Source organism: Sebastes fasciatus, chromosome 2 (genome assembly GCF_043250625.1).
Source record: "Sebastes fasciatus isolate fSebFas1 chromosome 2, fSebFas1.pri, whole genome shotgun sequence".
Taxonomy (NCBI): domain Eukaryota; kingdom Metazoa; phylum Chordata; class Actinopteri; order Perciformes; family Sebastidae; genus Sebastes; species Sebastes fasciatus.
In genome coordinates, this window is record NC_133796.1 from 14,799,829 (window position 1) to 14,812,666 (window position 12,838).

Here is a 12,838-nt window from a genome sequence, read left to right on the forward strand (position 1 = left end):
CACCTGTGCTATTCCTGGAGGTCAAAATGTCCGCCGTGAGAAAAGGTCTATTGGGTATTTAAAGGTTAATGATGAGCGAAGAGCGATAGATGCTTTTGTAGTAACACCACCTGTGGCTTTTACTGCTGCACACTGCCCCTCATGGTCGCTGATTTGTAGACAAATGTCATAGAGAGCTGCAGACAAATTGAAATGCTCGCTGCTGGAAAATTACATAGTGTGAAATAGACAAAGCTGTGAGGAATGAACAATATTAGTGTAACTGCTGCAGTCACTCCAGATGGCACGTAGCAATGTGACATTAGCACCAGTGGCATGAGCTCGGGGGGGTTTAGTCTGCTTGATGCATGAGACTGTGTTGTATGATCGGCTCAGATATGACCTCAGCGTTTTAGGGGTTAATAGCCCAGGCTCTAGGTTGAAGCTGATTGATGTGTTAAGATTGATTTTGCAATAGTTAGCATAATGACATGGCCTAGTTGAAATTGTCTTAGGCGGTTTGGTTATTGACACTAAAAGGCTGATGGAAATTTAACAAAGGTAGCAATGTTTGCCGACCCCTAGTTGCCAGAGATGGATTACATATGGAACACCCAAACTGTCCATTAGAGGGTTTCAGGTTGAGGTTTAGCCTAGCCGCCTAGGCGATATGACAAGATTATCGTCCATGATAGATAACAGAAAGATATTCAATCATGCAACACCTGTTATGAATTTTGCGCCATATTCAGTCTCTCTTTTTCTCTTGTTTTCTCTATGCTTCAGTAACAACATGAAGCATACGTCTGACGCTGTAACCTACGTAATTACTCATGTAGCCCCTTACTCCAGCAGGAAAGATGTCGCTCTTGTTAGCAAAAAGAATGCAAATGCGCCTATTTGGCGATTCTTTGGTTTTCAACCCAACGAAAAAGGAGAGCGAGAGAACGTGAACGAAGTGATTTATAAGCTGTGCAAAAAACAGGTCGAGACTAAAGATGGAAACACCACAAATCTCCGTTCCCATCTTAAAACTCACCATCCAACAGGAAATGGTGAATACATTAGATCGCCAATATGACTTACCAAGCCACAGATTCAGCAAGACAGCAAGGTTTCCACCAATGTATTGCAAGCCCGGCGGCCCGAAGGGACTAAGTTGACTCCTAGTCATCGGTGATTTATGTATTTTTAAGGAAGAAGTCAGTGGGTGGGTTGTGTGCTTAACGTTAGTGAGTGACGGTGTGTGCGGTTGAGAGAGAGAGAGACAAACAGAAGTGGCGCATGGTGCACGTGCATTTATTGGGGTGACGAGACGCTCAATTTCCGCCAGCCCGGCGGTCCGTAAGGTTAGCGAGTGTGCGAGAGAGAGACAGAGAGATGGAGACCTGAGCTACTACAGTGCCATCATTTCAGATGTGATAAACATGTTATTTATTAAAAATTAATCTCACCAGTTGATTAATCTGATTTATTGATCTCAGCATGCAGTTGTGTAAAATAGCACTTACTATATTGTCGTCACTTTGTGGTCACTTATGGGTATTGCAACATATGCATGTCCAGTCTATAGATTTTTTTTTTTGCACAACAATATTGTATATCGTTGTTTTTCTTAAAGCAATATCATCATTAGGGAATTTCAATATCGCCCAACCCTATACCCGCCCCTCTATTTATAATAAAAGCTATCACTGGTGTGTTCGGCTATTTTAGTCTATATTCTCTCAGAGAAAAAATAATGACGTGTCCTGCACCATGTTTTGAATTCAGAATCCTGGCGGTGTGTCTGAGCAGCTGTGCTTATTTAGAGAACAGAAAGCATTATTGAAATCACATTTACACCTGGACAGTGGGCGGCTCTCACCATTTAAATGATTCTAATTTCCCAAGCATTTGAATAAATGTCAAAAAACGCTGTATTCAGCTTTAGGATTGGCTGCCTGCAACAGCTGGCACAAGCTGCTATAGTCGGTGTGCCATAGTTGATTGTGCCCAGGCTCCCACACTCATTCCGCTTTTTACATATTGGAGAAAATGGTTTCTACATCACACCACACACCGCCTCTAGCTGCCCCACATTGAGGAGGGTTTGTGTCCAGTGCTATCGGAAGCAGGTGGTTGGATCTGGAGGTAAGGACTACTGAGGTGTGGGTATCTGATCACAGAGCATGACATGTTTAATGGCAAACTTGCTGGGAAGAAAGGAAATGGCTTAATCCTGTGTGGAGGTAGGGAGCTGTGAAAAGGGCGTGGAATAAGTGAGGTGGCTAGTGGGATGACCCTCTGGGGAGCACACCCCGCCCTGGACATACCCATAAAATGTATGAAAAATGATTAGGCTGTGACTAATTACCCGTTTAGTGTCGCCGAAAGTTGTTAAACAGACCATTGCCTTTTAATACCTAAAGTAAGGAATGGGATTAATTAAGCAGAAATGTATTCTTCTACCCTGCCAAGTCTCTTTCTCACAGTCTCTAAAAACACTGTGTGATGGGGTTTTCACCTCGGGGAAATAGTTGGTAATGGTCTGAGAAAGGGATCTCCTTTTCTCAACTCACTACTTCTTTTTGGGTGGATGAATGAATGAATAAGTACATGAGCAGCTGCCTCTATAAAATGGGAGGCAGAGGGAAAAATGGAACATTAGAAGAAAATGGATTTATGACTGCACAACTGTTCCTTCGAAAAGCATGACCTTTAAAGGAGAAATCCATAACGTTTTTTAATAACTATATCATTATTATTATCCATCTGTATGGTAAAGAGTAGTGAAACACAAAAAATGGTTAGAGAGAGTCTATTCTGTATTCTGCTGCCGAGAAATGTTGATTTTGTTTGTCGGGTTACACCTATCCGATTGACAATACCAATGCTGTCTAACTTCATCACTTCAGTAAACACTTCCATCAGTCAATGACATTTACACTGCATACCAGAAGCAAAAAAGGTAAAACAGGTTCACAAACGCAAAGCTAGAAGCTCTATCATCCTTGTTGTAGTGTGAATTATGAAAACCTACGGATCGTAGCTGTAATCACCTCAGCATATCAGGTGCTGCTGCTTTGTATACACAAACTTACCTGTGTTGATGAAAATTACTTTGAGATTGATGGGAGCAATTTAAAAGTATTTCTCTTTGACATAACATTCTTACAACTTGCAACAGCAAATAGGTTTTGAAAGGTACGTAATGTCACTTGGATTATATTTTTATCAATATAAAGAGGAAATGTTGTTAGTTAACACATTTGGTAAGTTGCAAATTGTTTTGCCTTTATTTGACAGTGTAGAGACAGAGAGTGGAAATGGGGGGTGAGAGAGGGGTCTGACATGCAACAAAGGTCACAAGGCTGGAATCAAACCCGGGACGTTGCAGTAATGTGGCATGCGCCATAACCACTCGGCTATGAAGGCACTCCGTAGCGAACTCCTTTAAGGAATAACTGTGCGTTGGTTGTGGGCTTAACGTTAGCGAGTGTCAGTGTGCTGTTGAGAGAGAGAGACAGACTTTGTTTGTGATGGTGAGTAGCCTGTGAAGTTACAGTAACAGTAACAGTAACGTTATTGCTGTGAGTGTAGCAGTGCAGTGTGTGTACAGTTTACGCTGTCAATGAACAAATACTACAACTCCTCAGGACCCAGGCCAAGTTCCTGTGTCCTGTTTGCCACCTGCTGATTAAAGTGAAGAGGGTTAGCCCCGAAGTTGGCGACAACTTCGGCTCAGGCTCGCTTAAGGTGGGCTGACCTTTAAGGAGGACCAGCTATTTTCATTTTGGTGGCAAGCCCCTTTTCCTCGATCCAACCTGATTAATTATTGTGCAACCAGCATCAGGCTCTTGCCAGGTTAATAAAAACAAACTGCTACATTTTGAATTCCGGCCTACAGTCTTTATCAATCTGTTACACACCAGTCCTTGTTTTATATTCTGATCCCACATGACCAACATAGCCTGACCATCAGCCAGCTGTCACCCGTCGCTTGATCACATGCTTGAAAATGTAACATATGCAGTATAGCCTTAATTAAAACTTATAGACGCATGTGCTGCTCTCCCCCCCCCCCTCCCCAACAGATTTCTGTCAAATAGACTAAAGGGATAGCTTTCTAGTTATGCGAGATGTGCATTAGGCAACCATGGAAACACTGAAGCATGTAAGTATGTGTGTGAAATAAGATCAAAACAAAGTCGGTTGTGCATGTATCATACTGTGAGTAATGTATCTGCCCCTCATTAAAAGTGAGTGAAACCTAAGCAGCGACTTCACTCGTTATTTGACAGTTTCCCCAGCAGTGCCTGGAGCATTGTGTTTCTAATTGCAAGACAAATAGGCCTATGGCTGCGGCAAACATGATGTGGTGCAACAATATCACCACAATGAATCACTTGTCGTGTAAGTTCATGTAATGTCATGTAAATTCAGTAATTATGGGGAGTGGTAAATCTTTAAAATTATGTCGTTAAAAAAAAAAGCTTTAAACATGTTCATTGCCCCATTTTCTAAAACGTCTACACAGCCCACATTCAAAGTGTACTTTGTAAGATCGAGTGTACAGAAAATATGCACTCTACTGCATAGCCAAATTCAACCACGATACGACTGTTGGGGGATTAGGATGCTGTATGTGGGTTAGAGTTGTACACTAATGGTTTACCTGCTTTTTGTGCTTTTTGTGAAATGTGCTGTAGCCGAATGTGACGAATGGGCCCTTTTCATGGCAGACATTTTGACTTGTCAATGCAGGAAAAGCACAGGTGTAACTAATAACATTAATTATGGCTCCACTCTATTTAAAGCTCTAGTGGGTAGAATTGGAGCAAATATGATTAAAAAAAAAGTTATTTTTATAAAACGGTCACTATACCCTGATAGTAGTGCATGAGACAGGTAATCTGAAAAAAAATCATGTGCCTCTGTGACCTCCGGTGCTCCCAATGGCATCTGCAATATTTCACAGACCGGAGTAAAACGACCAATCAGAGCCGAGCTGGAGCCTGTCGTCTCTGAGCAGCTCAAATGTTTTGTTTAGCTGTAAAATGAGAACGTTTGTGACCCGGCAGCCATATTGAGATCAGTTGAGGAAATACAAAGCACCGCCCTCCAGCCGGAGCACACTTTCTCATTTTACATCTAAACAGTACACTAACATATGTTTCTGAAAACCTTTTACACAAGAAATAGGCATTACAGTAACAGAATATTGATTCATATTTGATCAGTGCTGCCTAGTTTGATCGGATTCGTGAGTTATTGACAGTTGCCTCCGTTGAATGAGCAGCCAATAGGAACGCTCTCTCTCTGAAATGATCTTTGATTGGCAAAAGATTTTTTAAAGCCTGAAAACGGAGCGATGAGGAGGTGCAGAAGTCTAGTTATCTCTGAGAACATTTGAATTACAATATGCTGAAAGGTTATTATTGAATTTTTGTTGCCCAATGATGCCATCATATTCTGCCTACTGCAGCTTTAAGTGTCCTAGTAAGACAGTCAACACAAGTCAACATGCACCATATTGGGACTCTGGCTACTTGCACACTTCAGTGGAATGCAGCCATTATTAATGTTATTGGTTACACCTACATTTGACAAGTAACAATGTCTTCCCTTGTCTGTTATGTACCTTGAAGAAGAAGACCGGGACACCAGCTACCTCTTGGAGGACCATCTACTCCGGTCAGTGTTTGATATCGCTCTCTGCTTTTAGAGGGGAAGGGGATAGAAGGAGCTTAAGGAGCCAGCATCTGACACATCCAATGATGAAGTTGTCTTATCAGTTTATAACTGTTATCATCTGCTCTACTGATACGCTTGCACCCCTCTCTGTTTAATCACCGGAAGGGTCAAAATGTCCAATGTGCCTTTCACCAAACTTTGCTGTCATGCAATATTGGATCACAAAAATAAAGTTAAAGCTAGTAAAGCGTGTTCTTTGGTCGAGGACAGCCCTACTCTTTCTACATGGCAGCTGTGGTGTGGTTAAGGTCAGTGAAAGATTGTAATTATGGTCTACACGACACGCCCATCAACCACCCTGCCTTGCTACAAATAGGGTGCCCCTTTTCCTGCGTTGGCACTGTAAATTGGCATAGGATGTAAATTGTGAGATTTGGATTTGTACAATATGGCATGTAATTCCTGGCAATACTGGGCTGATTTTCGGAGGTAGAAATATACGGCAGCTCAAATATGAATATATTGCAACAGAATATGCTGCCAACAGATAGTGTCTCTCTTTAAAGTCTATTCAAGTTTCTAGAGGCATTGCACAAGAGCACAGGAATTTGGGTTGTTATTTTGCTTCAGTTTAATGATGCTTATGTATGATTTAATCAAAATCTGACCTGGTTTGGGTTAATTGCACTGATGATACACAGCACGTCCCTCAAATTTTAACAATTTGACACTGAGGATGGAACAGTTTTACTAAAAGAGAAAGCCATCATGCAATCTACAAAACAGCTATTAATATCAGATGATAGTATAACTGTATGCTCTGCTTTACTAGCGTTATTGTCATAATAGGATCAAAACTGCATCTGTGCAGTTATATGTGGCTGTACTGGTTGAAGAATGTATAATCAAATATAACCAACAAGCATGACATATGTACATAAAAGGTGGTTTTGTGCTTTTGGAGCTTATACCTATAGTTATGAAAATTGCTCTAAGAATAGATGCACCTTTATACAGTTTGACCTGACTCATGTCAGCAGCAAAATGTAGTCATCCTCAACACCAAAACTGCAATGGATTGCCAGTTGAACATATAGACTGTATATAAAGATGGACCACATGACAGCTCCCCAAAAGTGAAGCCAAAACGTCTCAATCGCCCCCTGGTGGCTGGCTGCAGTATAGGTCATAAATCAAATACATCAAATACATTTTTCACAAAGATGGCTTCCGTCACTTTAGGTAGTTCTTATCACGCTGATGTATGTTCAAGTGTTCATTTTTTGCCCAAGTTTGGTTTTAATTAGTTGATGCTATAAAAAGACACTTCATGATTGGCAGCTGTGAGTCTCTTTTGCTGACAAGCTGCGTCCGTCCCCGATACGGCGGTTCCACCGCCCGATCACTAATGTAGAGACTCTTGCTTCAATTGACGACAAAATCTCAAGATGGCAGCTCTTGTATCTGAGCTATTTTGGCTTCACTTCTGTACAGTGGGAGGAAGTGACGCATCGTCACCTAAATACCAATCTGGTGCAGGTGAAGAAAAGTCTCACCACACAACAGCGATATGTCACTTCACAGAGTTTGTTAGCTGACTGCTACTGGTAGTTTTACAACTTTAAATTGCACAGTAAATTCAGACTACTGCATTTTTTTGTCTTTATGGGATATTTTCCTCATGCAATTTATATAGACTCATGTATTGGGAGTTATCACTGTTATTATTAGCAAAAAGATACCCATCATTTTTAATATTTCTTCCTGGTAGTAATAGCATGTTGCTACAGCTGGCGCCTTACAGCTCTGTGCAAGGTGGTAAATCCGGTCCGGAGCCAGCAGAGATCAGTTTGTCAGCTGGGAGATTTACACTTTACATGCTCTTAAAGTCCTGGTCCGACACCGAGGGTGCCAGAAACCCCTGCCAGATTGCCAGACACCAGGCTAGCAAAGGGCCCACACAGCCATTTAACGTCTGTGCTTTCTAGGCTTTATAGCCCATGCTGATGCACTGAGGACACAAGCAAAAGAGAACATTGATTGACCACTTGGACAAGGCCAAGATGCCATAACTTAAAACTGCAGCCTGATTGCTTTTTATCCGAGCTATTACCGGCCTTTTGCTGCCTTAGGATCAATTTTAAAAGAAAAGCTGTGATGTTTGTTTGTCACGTAACTTGGCGTCCGACCAACTAATACAATATCCCACACTGACTCCTGCTTAATACCTCTGTTAAAGCAATAAGGCAGTATGTTATGTGTAGAAATGATGTCCATTGAGAAGATAAATAATAGTCCAATCCTTCATTTTTGAAAGTAAATAATAGCAGCTTTTAATGTCCAGATATTATAGCAATATTTCACTTTTGCATCTCTATTTAATGTGTAGGACACCTATAATTTAGTCGGAGAGCAAATATGCTGCACATTAGTTTCAATACTACACACTGGAGGCCTTCACAGGCCACCAGTCTTGGATTTGTGTGTCAATATGTCTAATATTGATTGTGTGGTATGTCATCACCGTAGGAGAAGTTATTTCAAGAAATCAGTAATCTATACAAAATGTATGCTGTTAAATAACAATTACATTTTTTTATTTGATTCACAGATATTACATTTTTTAGAAAAACTATACTGTCTATCACTTAGTTGGCTACCAAAGGTTTTATTGAAGATTCAGGAGGGGAAAATAGACTTTACATTTTGTAAATAATTTCTGTAACGTTATATTTATTCTTACGACATTATTCTTACAGTACATTGGTGCTCATTTGTGCTTATTAATTGATAGCACATCATGCTGCTGCTGGTTTTGGAGTCCTTTCTTGTTATTATCTGTTTAGGTCGACCACAGATTGCATTGGCTGTAATTGTCCTTGGGTCCATTCGGATCGTGTCTGATTGTGCCCGGTTCCCCTTCAAATCAAGTCTCTGTTTTTGTGAAAGTTAATTTATGCACGCCAAGTTCGGGTCCCACATCCCACCCAATTTGAAAACCTCCACTCCACTACACACTATACAAATGATTATATTTTCAGGAAGGCAACAGCACTCGAGCGAAAAATGAAAAATTATGTTTGACCCCTGTGTGACTGTGAATTTAGACAAGCAAACTAATTTTCGCAAACATTCATCATGTTTTCTTCACTTAATTTCTAGTTCTAGTACTCGTAATGTTTTTAATCCTGCTTTATAAAGAACTTTGGGCTGCATCTCTACATGAAAGGTGCTATACAAATTAAAGTTATTTTTCAGATGTGATTTGTTTTCCGTCAATTATGTTATGTAATCTACTTAAAATGATGTTTTGCGCAATAAATAGAACAATGATTACAACTTCAACTGACACGATAAGAGTAGTAAAGAGCTGTTGTCAGCTGCGACTGCAAAGTGTGATATATATGGAACAGATCAATGCCGGAGCCTGTTGACAGATATTTTGTGTGCCTAATTATGGACTAAACTTAAGGGAAAGAACTGAAGTTTTAATTAATCTGTGTTTATTCCTCCTGCTTCTTTCAAGCACCTGACTTAATGAAATCCCACAGCTATTAATCTTTTGACATACCTGTGAGCTACTTTGTCAGCAAGCCACCGTGAGAGCGCAAACCGAGCCTGACATTTGACTAATTGCAGTCATTTGAGAATGATTACTACTATAATGTATTGGAAATGCACAGCGGCGTAACACAACATTCAGGCACCCCTATCCGTCTGGTGACCCACTTTACAGTCGGAATATGGAAGAAGCTGTTGAACCACTAAAAAAAAAAAACTCTACTAATTGGAGCAAGTTAAGTACAAAGTGATGATTGCAATCAGAAGGTCCTGTCTGATTTTTGCCAGAATCGCTGAAGACGGGAACCGATCCATGGCACAATCAATCATCCAGTGCTGCGCCATAACCAAACCCCAACTTATTCCCCTCCCTTCTGTTCCACAGCGGAGCCTCAGAAGAATGACTCTTACCTGTCCTTGGCACCTCGCGAATTGCTGTGCGTTTGATGAAGACCTCAGTCACACCTTGCTGGGCTGGAGTGGAGAGCTCATTACAGCCAGAGGAGACAAGTGCATGGGAAAGAATGAATAGAGGTGGCTGTGCATGTGAGAAAGACATAGAAAGAGAGAGAGTATAGGGTGTAGACTGTGCAGAAAGTAGTAAATATGAGCAATGGGGAAAGCCCCTTGTAAGGTGAAATAAGGGGCACTTGGGGACTCTCCTTGTACATTGCACCTGTCTTATCATTTAACTCTTATTTGTTGGTCTTACTAAACTGTCAGCAATTCCCTGCCTTCTTGGCCTTTACCTGTAAAATGCCATGGAAATGCTGACAGGCTGCCAAACCGGAGCTGTCTGGAAACAGACTGCTGTTGGCTTTTCTTTGACTTCTACCACGTATTGTCAGAATTAAATGTACACGCAAAGCGCTGCACTTACTATTTATATACCACAGCCCACCTTTTCAAATACAAATTCATTTAACAGCAGCGTTCTCCAATTGACTCTTTACTTTCACAACTCACCGGTAACTGAGTAATACATATTTTCCCCCTGAAACGTGCCTCACCCGTTCCTGCAGTCGGTGTCAGTGATGTTTCGTGTAATTGTGTATTTTTCTGGACCGATTCAATTGTCTCTTGATGTATTCCTCGCTCAGCTGAGCATGTCATTACACACATCATTTGTGTGCAATTTAATGTGGTATGCAACAAGGTTACATTTCTATGGTGGTTCAATTTGAGGACTCGTAGCATTTCCGCTGCAATCATTTCTCTCTTCTCTGTCTCTCTTTTTCCACTCGCGCTCAGAAATTGCTTCGGCGATGACTACGCACTCCTTTGCCTCGCTCGGTCATGCCACAATTTTAGGTTCACGTTGGGAGATATTCCAATTATCAGTCAGGTTATGTGATGTAAATGGTAACTTTCTCTTTTTAGCCTGGGTGTGCTGATCAATTTTTTCCTCAAGTGGACTGCATCATAAAATTCTATCTGCTGCTTTATGTCCTTTTCACTGGATGTAGCAGTTGTAGGATTTATGTGCTTCTCATCATCTTGAATGGGGATTGTACTGAGTAGGGATGTGCATTTCAAGCAAAATTACTATTCGGGGAGCTAGTCAATCATTTTTCGAAAATCCCCCGCGTGCCTTTAACGGCATGTAGGGTTGGCACATTTTCCCATCTAAAGCTATAAATTAAGGGTGTATTTCGACCACATTGTTGGAACAGTGGAGGAGACCTGTGGAAAACCAAGACAGTTTTGATGAGTTTTATTCTGTTTCTGTCCGGTTTGAATGTAGTGAAGGGAAGTTTTACGATGTTCCGCCGCTTGAACAGATGATCTACCAGCTGAAACTACGGGGGAGCACACACAAACACATACACACACAAACACACCTGCCCCAACAGAAAAGAGCCAAACTGAACGTGCCACACATGTTGTACCGGTAGTAACTTTACTACCAGGTGGTGCCTGCGACGGTTAAACAAGGGAAAATATATTTATTAAGAGATCATGATAGTCGCATAAACCATTCGATTTTTTTTTTTAAATTGAATGACTGTTCGAAAAATTCAAAATCATGACCCATCTCTTGTACTGTGGTGTGTTTCTGGTAATCTTAAATGCAACAGACTGCAGTTGTCCCTAGGTCAGTTAGTATTAGCCAATACATTTTTAGAATTAGTTTTACCTCTCATAAAGGACAGTTAAAAGTCAGTGCAACAAAATTTGGACAGGCACAGGAAAGTAGTCAAATGTCAAGTTTATGTAATATTTTATGTCCGTTATCTGAACTGCACTAATACAGGTTTCTCCAACCAAGGTCCTGTACAAACACTAAAAATGATTTGGTAGCTTTATTTGATCAAGGCCGTATGGTCGCCTTCTCTTTGACCTATCATAGAATAATTATGGCCTCCTATTACCTTTCTTTGTTTTGCTTGACACGCTGTTCAATCACAATGCCACGGTGTATGTGAAAGTGACAGGATTATCATTAACTTTAATTACTGTGTGCCAAGTCATCTGAAGGCAGTGTTTTGTCCTGGGAACCGCCCCAGCCCCCCGCTCGCAGCCACAGGCCCTGTCCTTCATCACCTGTGAAGGTCTAATCTTATCTGCGGCTGTTGCATGGCCCTTCATTAATCACTCCCCCGGCCCAATCAAACGGTGACTGATGGTTGACGCGGCCTTGTCCGGCCATCCCTCAGGTGCTGGGAGCCGGCGTTGGATTGGCCGGGGCACAAATGCGGTATAGATTCTGTGGCCGGCGTCAGCGTGTGCATAAACACGGCGGTGTCCTCTACACGGGGGTACACGGCATGCCATGTAACCCTGTGCCAACCATCCAGTGCACCCGAAGTTCAACACATTGTTCCGCTGCTGCTGACCTTGTCTCATCAGGAGCGGTGAGCTCTTCAAGCTGTGATCATGGTACCGTATATATTTGCTCAATGACACAAAACTTTGTACTTGTTTGACCTAAACTGAGACATAAAATTGTCATCCTATCTTTTTGTGAGCCACGGCTCGAGCTTAAGAACGTCTCATCGTCCCTGTGCGAAAAAATTATGATCGGGGAGGATGAAAATTAATTTTGGGACGAATTTGGGACGAGAGTTGAAAGAAAAATACCTGCTCCATTAGAATGAACGATGATGAAAATGACTGCATGTTTTGCGTAGCGCACCGTTATTATAAAACATAAGCACATACACGCATACATAGCCTACTGTCAGTGCCCGGCCCGGTCCCGCACATACACACACACACACACACACACACACACACACACACAGAATATACGCCGGGCTCTGACCCCACGACAGCCGCAGGAGCAACGGAAAATTATTCCCAAGTCAATGAGGTAATCTTTCTAGTATTAACGTTACCATCGCATTTTTTTCCGTGGCAACATACTGCGTCTCTCCCCAGGACTGAAGCATCTTGTCCTGCAGCTCCGCCAATTTTAGGATGCACCAACTTTAGGATGCACCAGCTAGCAGGGTCGGTTCCAGCTTTTTGGGGGCTCATATGCAAAATCATTTTTTTTTTTATTTGTACACATAAAAAATATTTTAATTTACCTTAGCTGCATTGTTTACATCAAAATCAAAACAAACATGCAAATTCTAAATAAAACAAAACAAAACAATAAAACTACTTTTTAAAATAA

The 12,838-nt window shown here is 41.4% G+C and overlaps 1 long non-coding RNA gene across 1 annotated transcript in view; it reads left to right on the forward strand.

Annotated features, from left to right (window-relative positions):
* Positions 1–12,838, forward strand: part of LOC141753017 (uncharacterized) — a 602,052-nt gene that overhangs the window by 419,555 nt on the left and 169,659 nt on the right. The gene's annotated exons all lie outside the window — the stretch shown is intronic.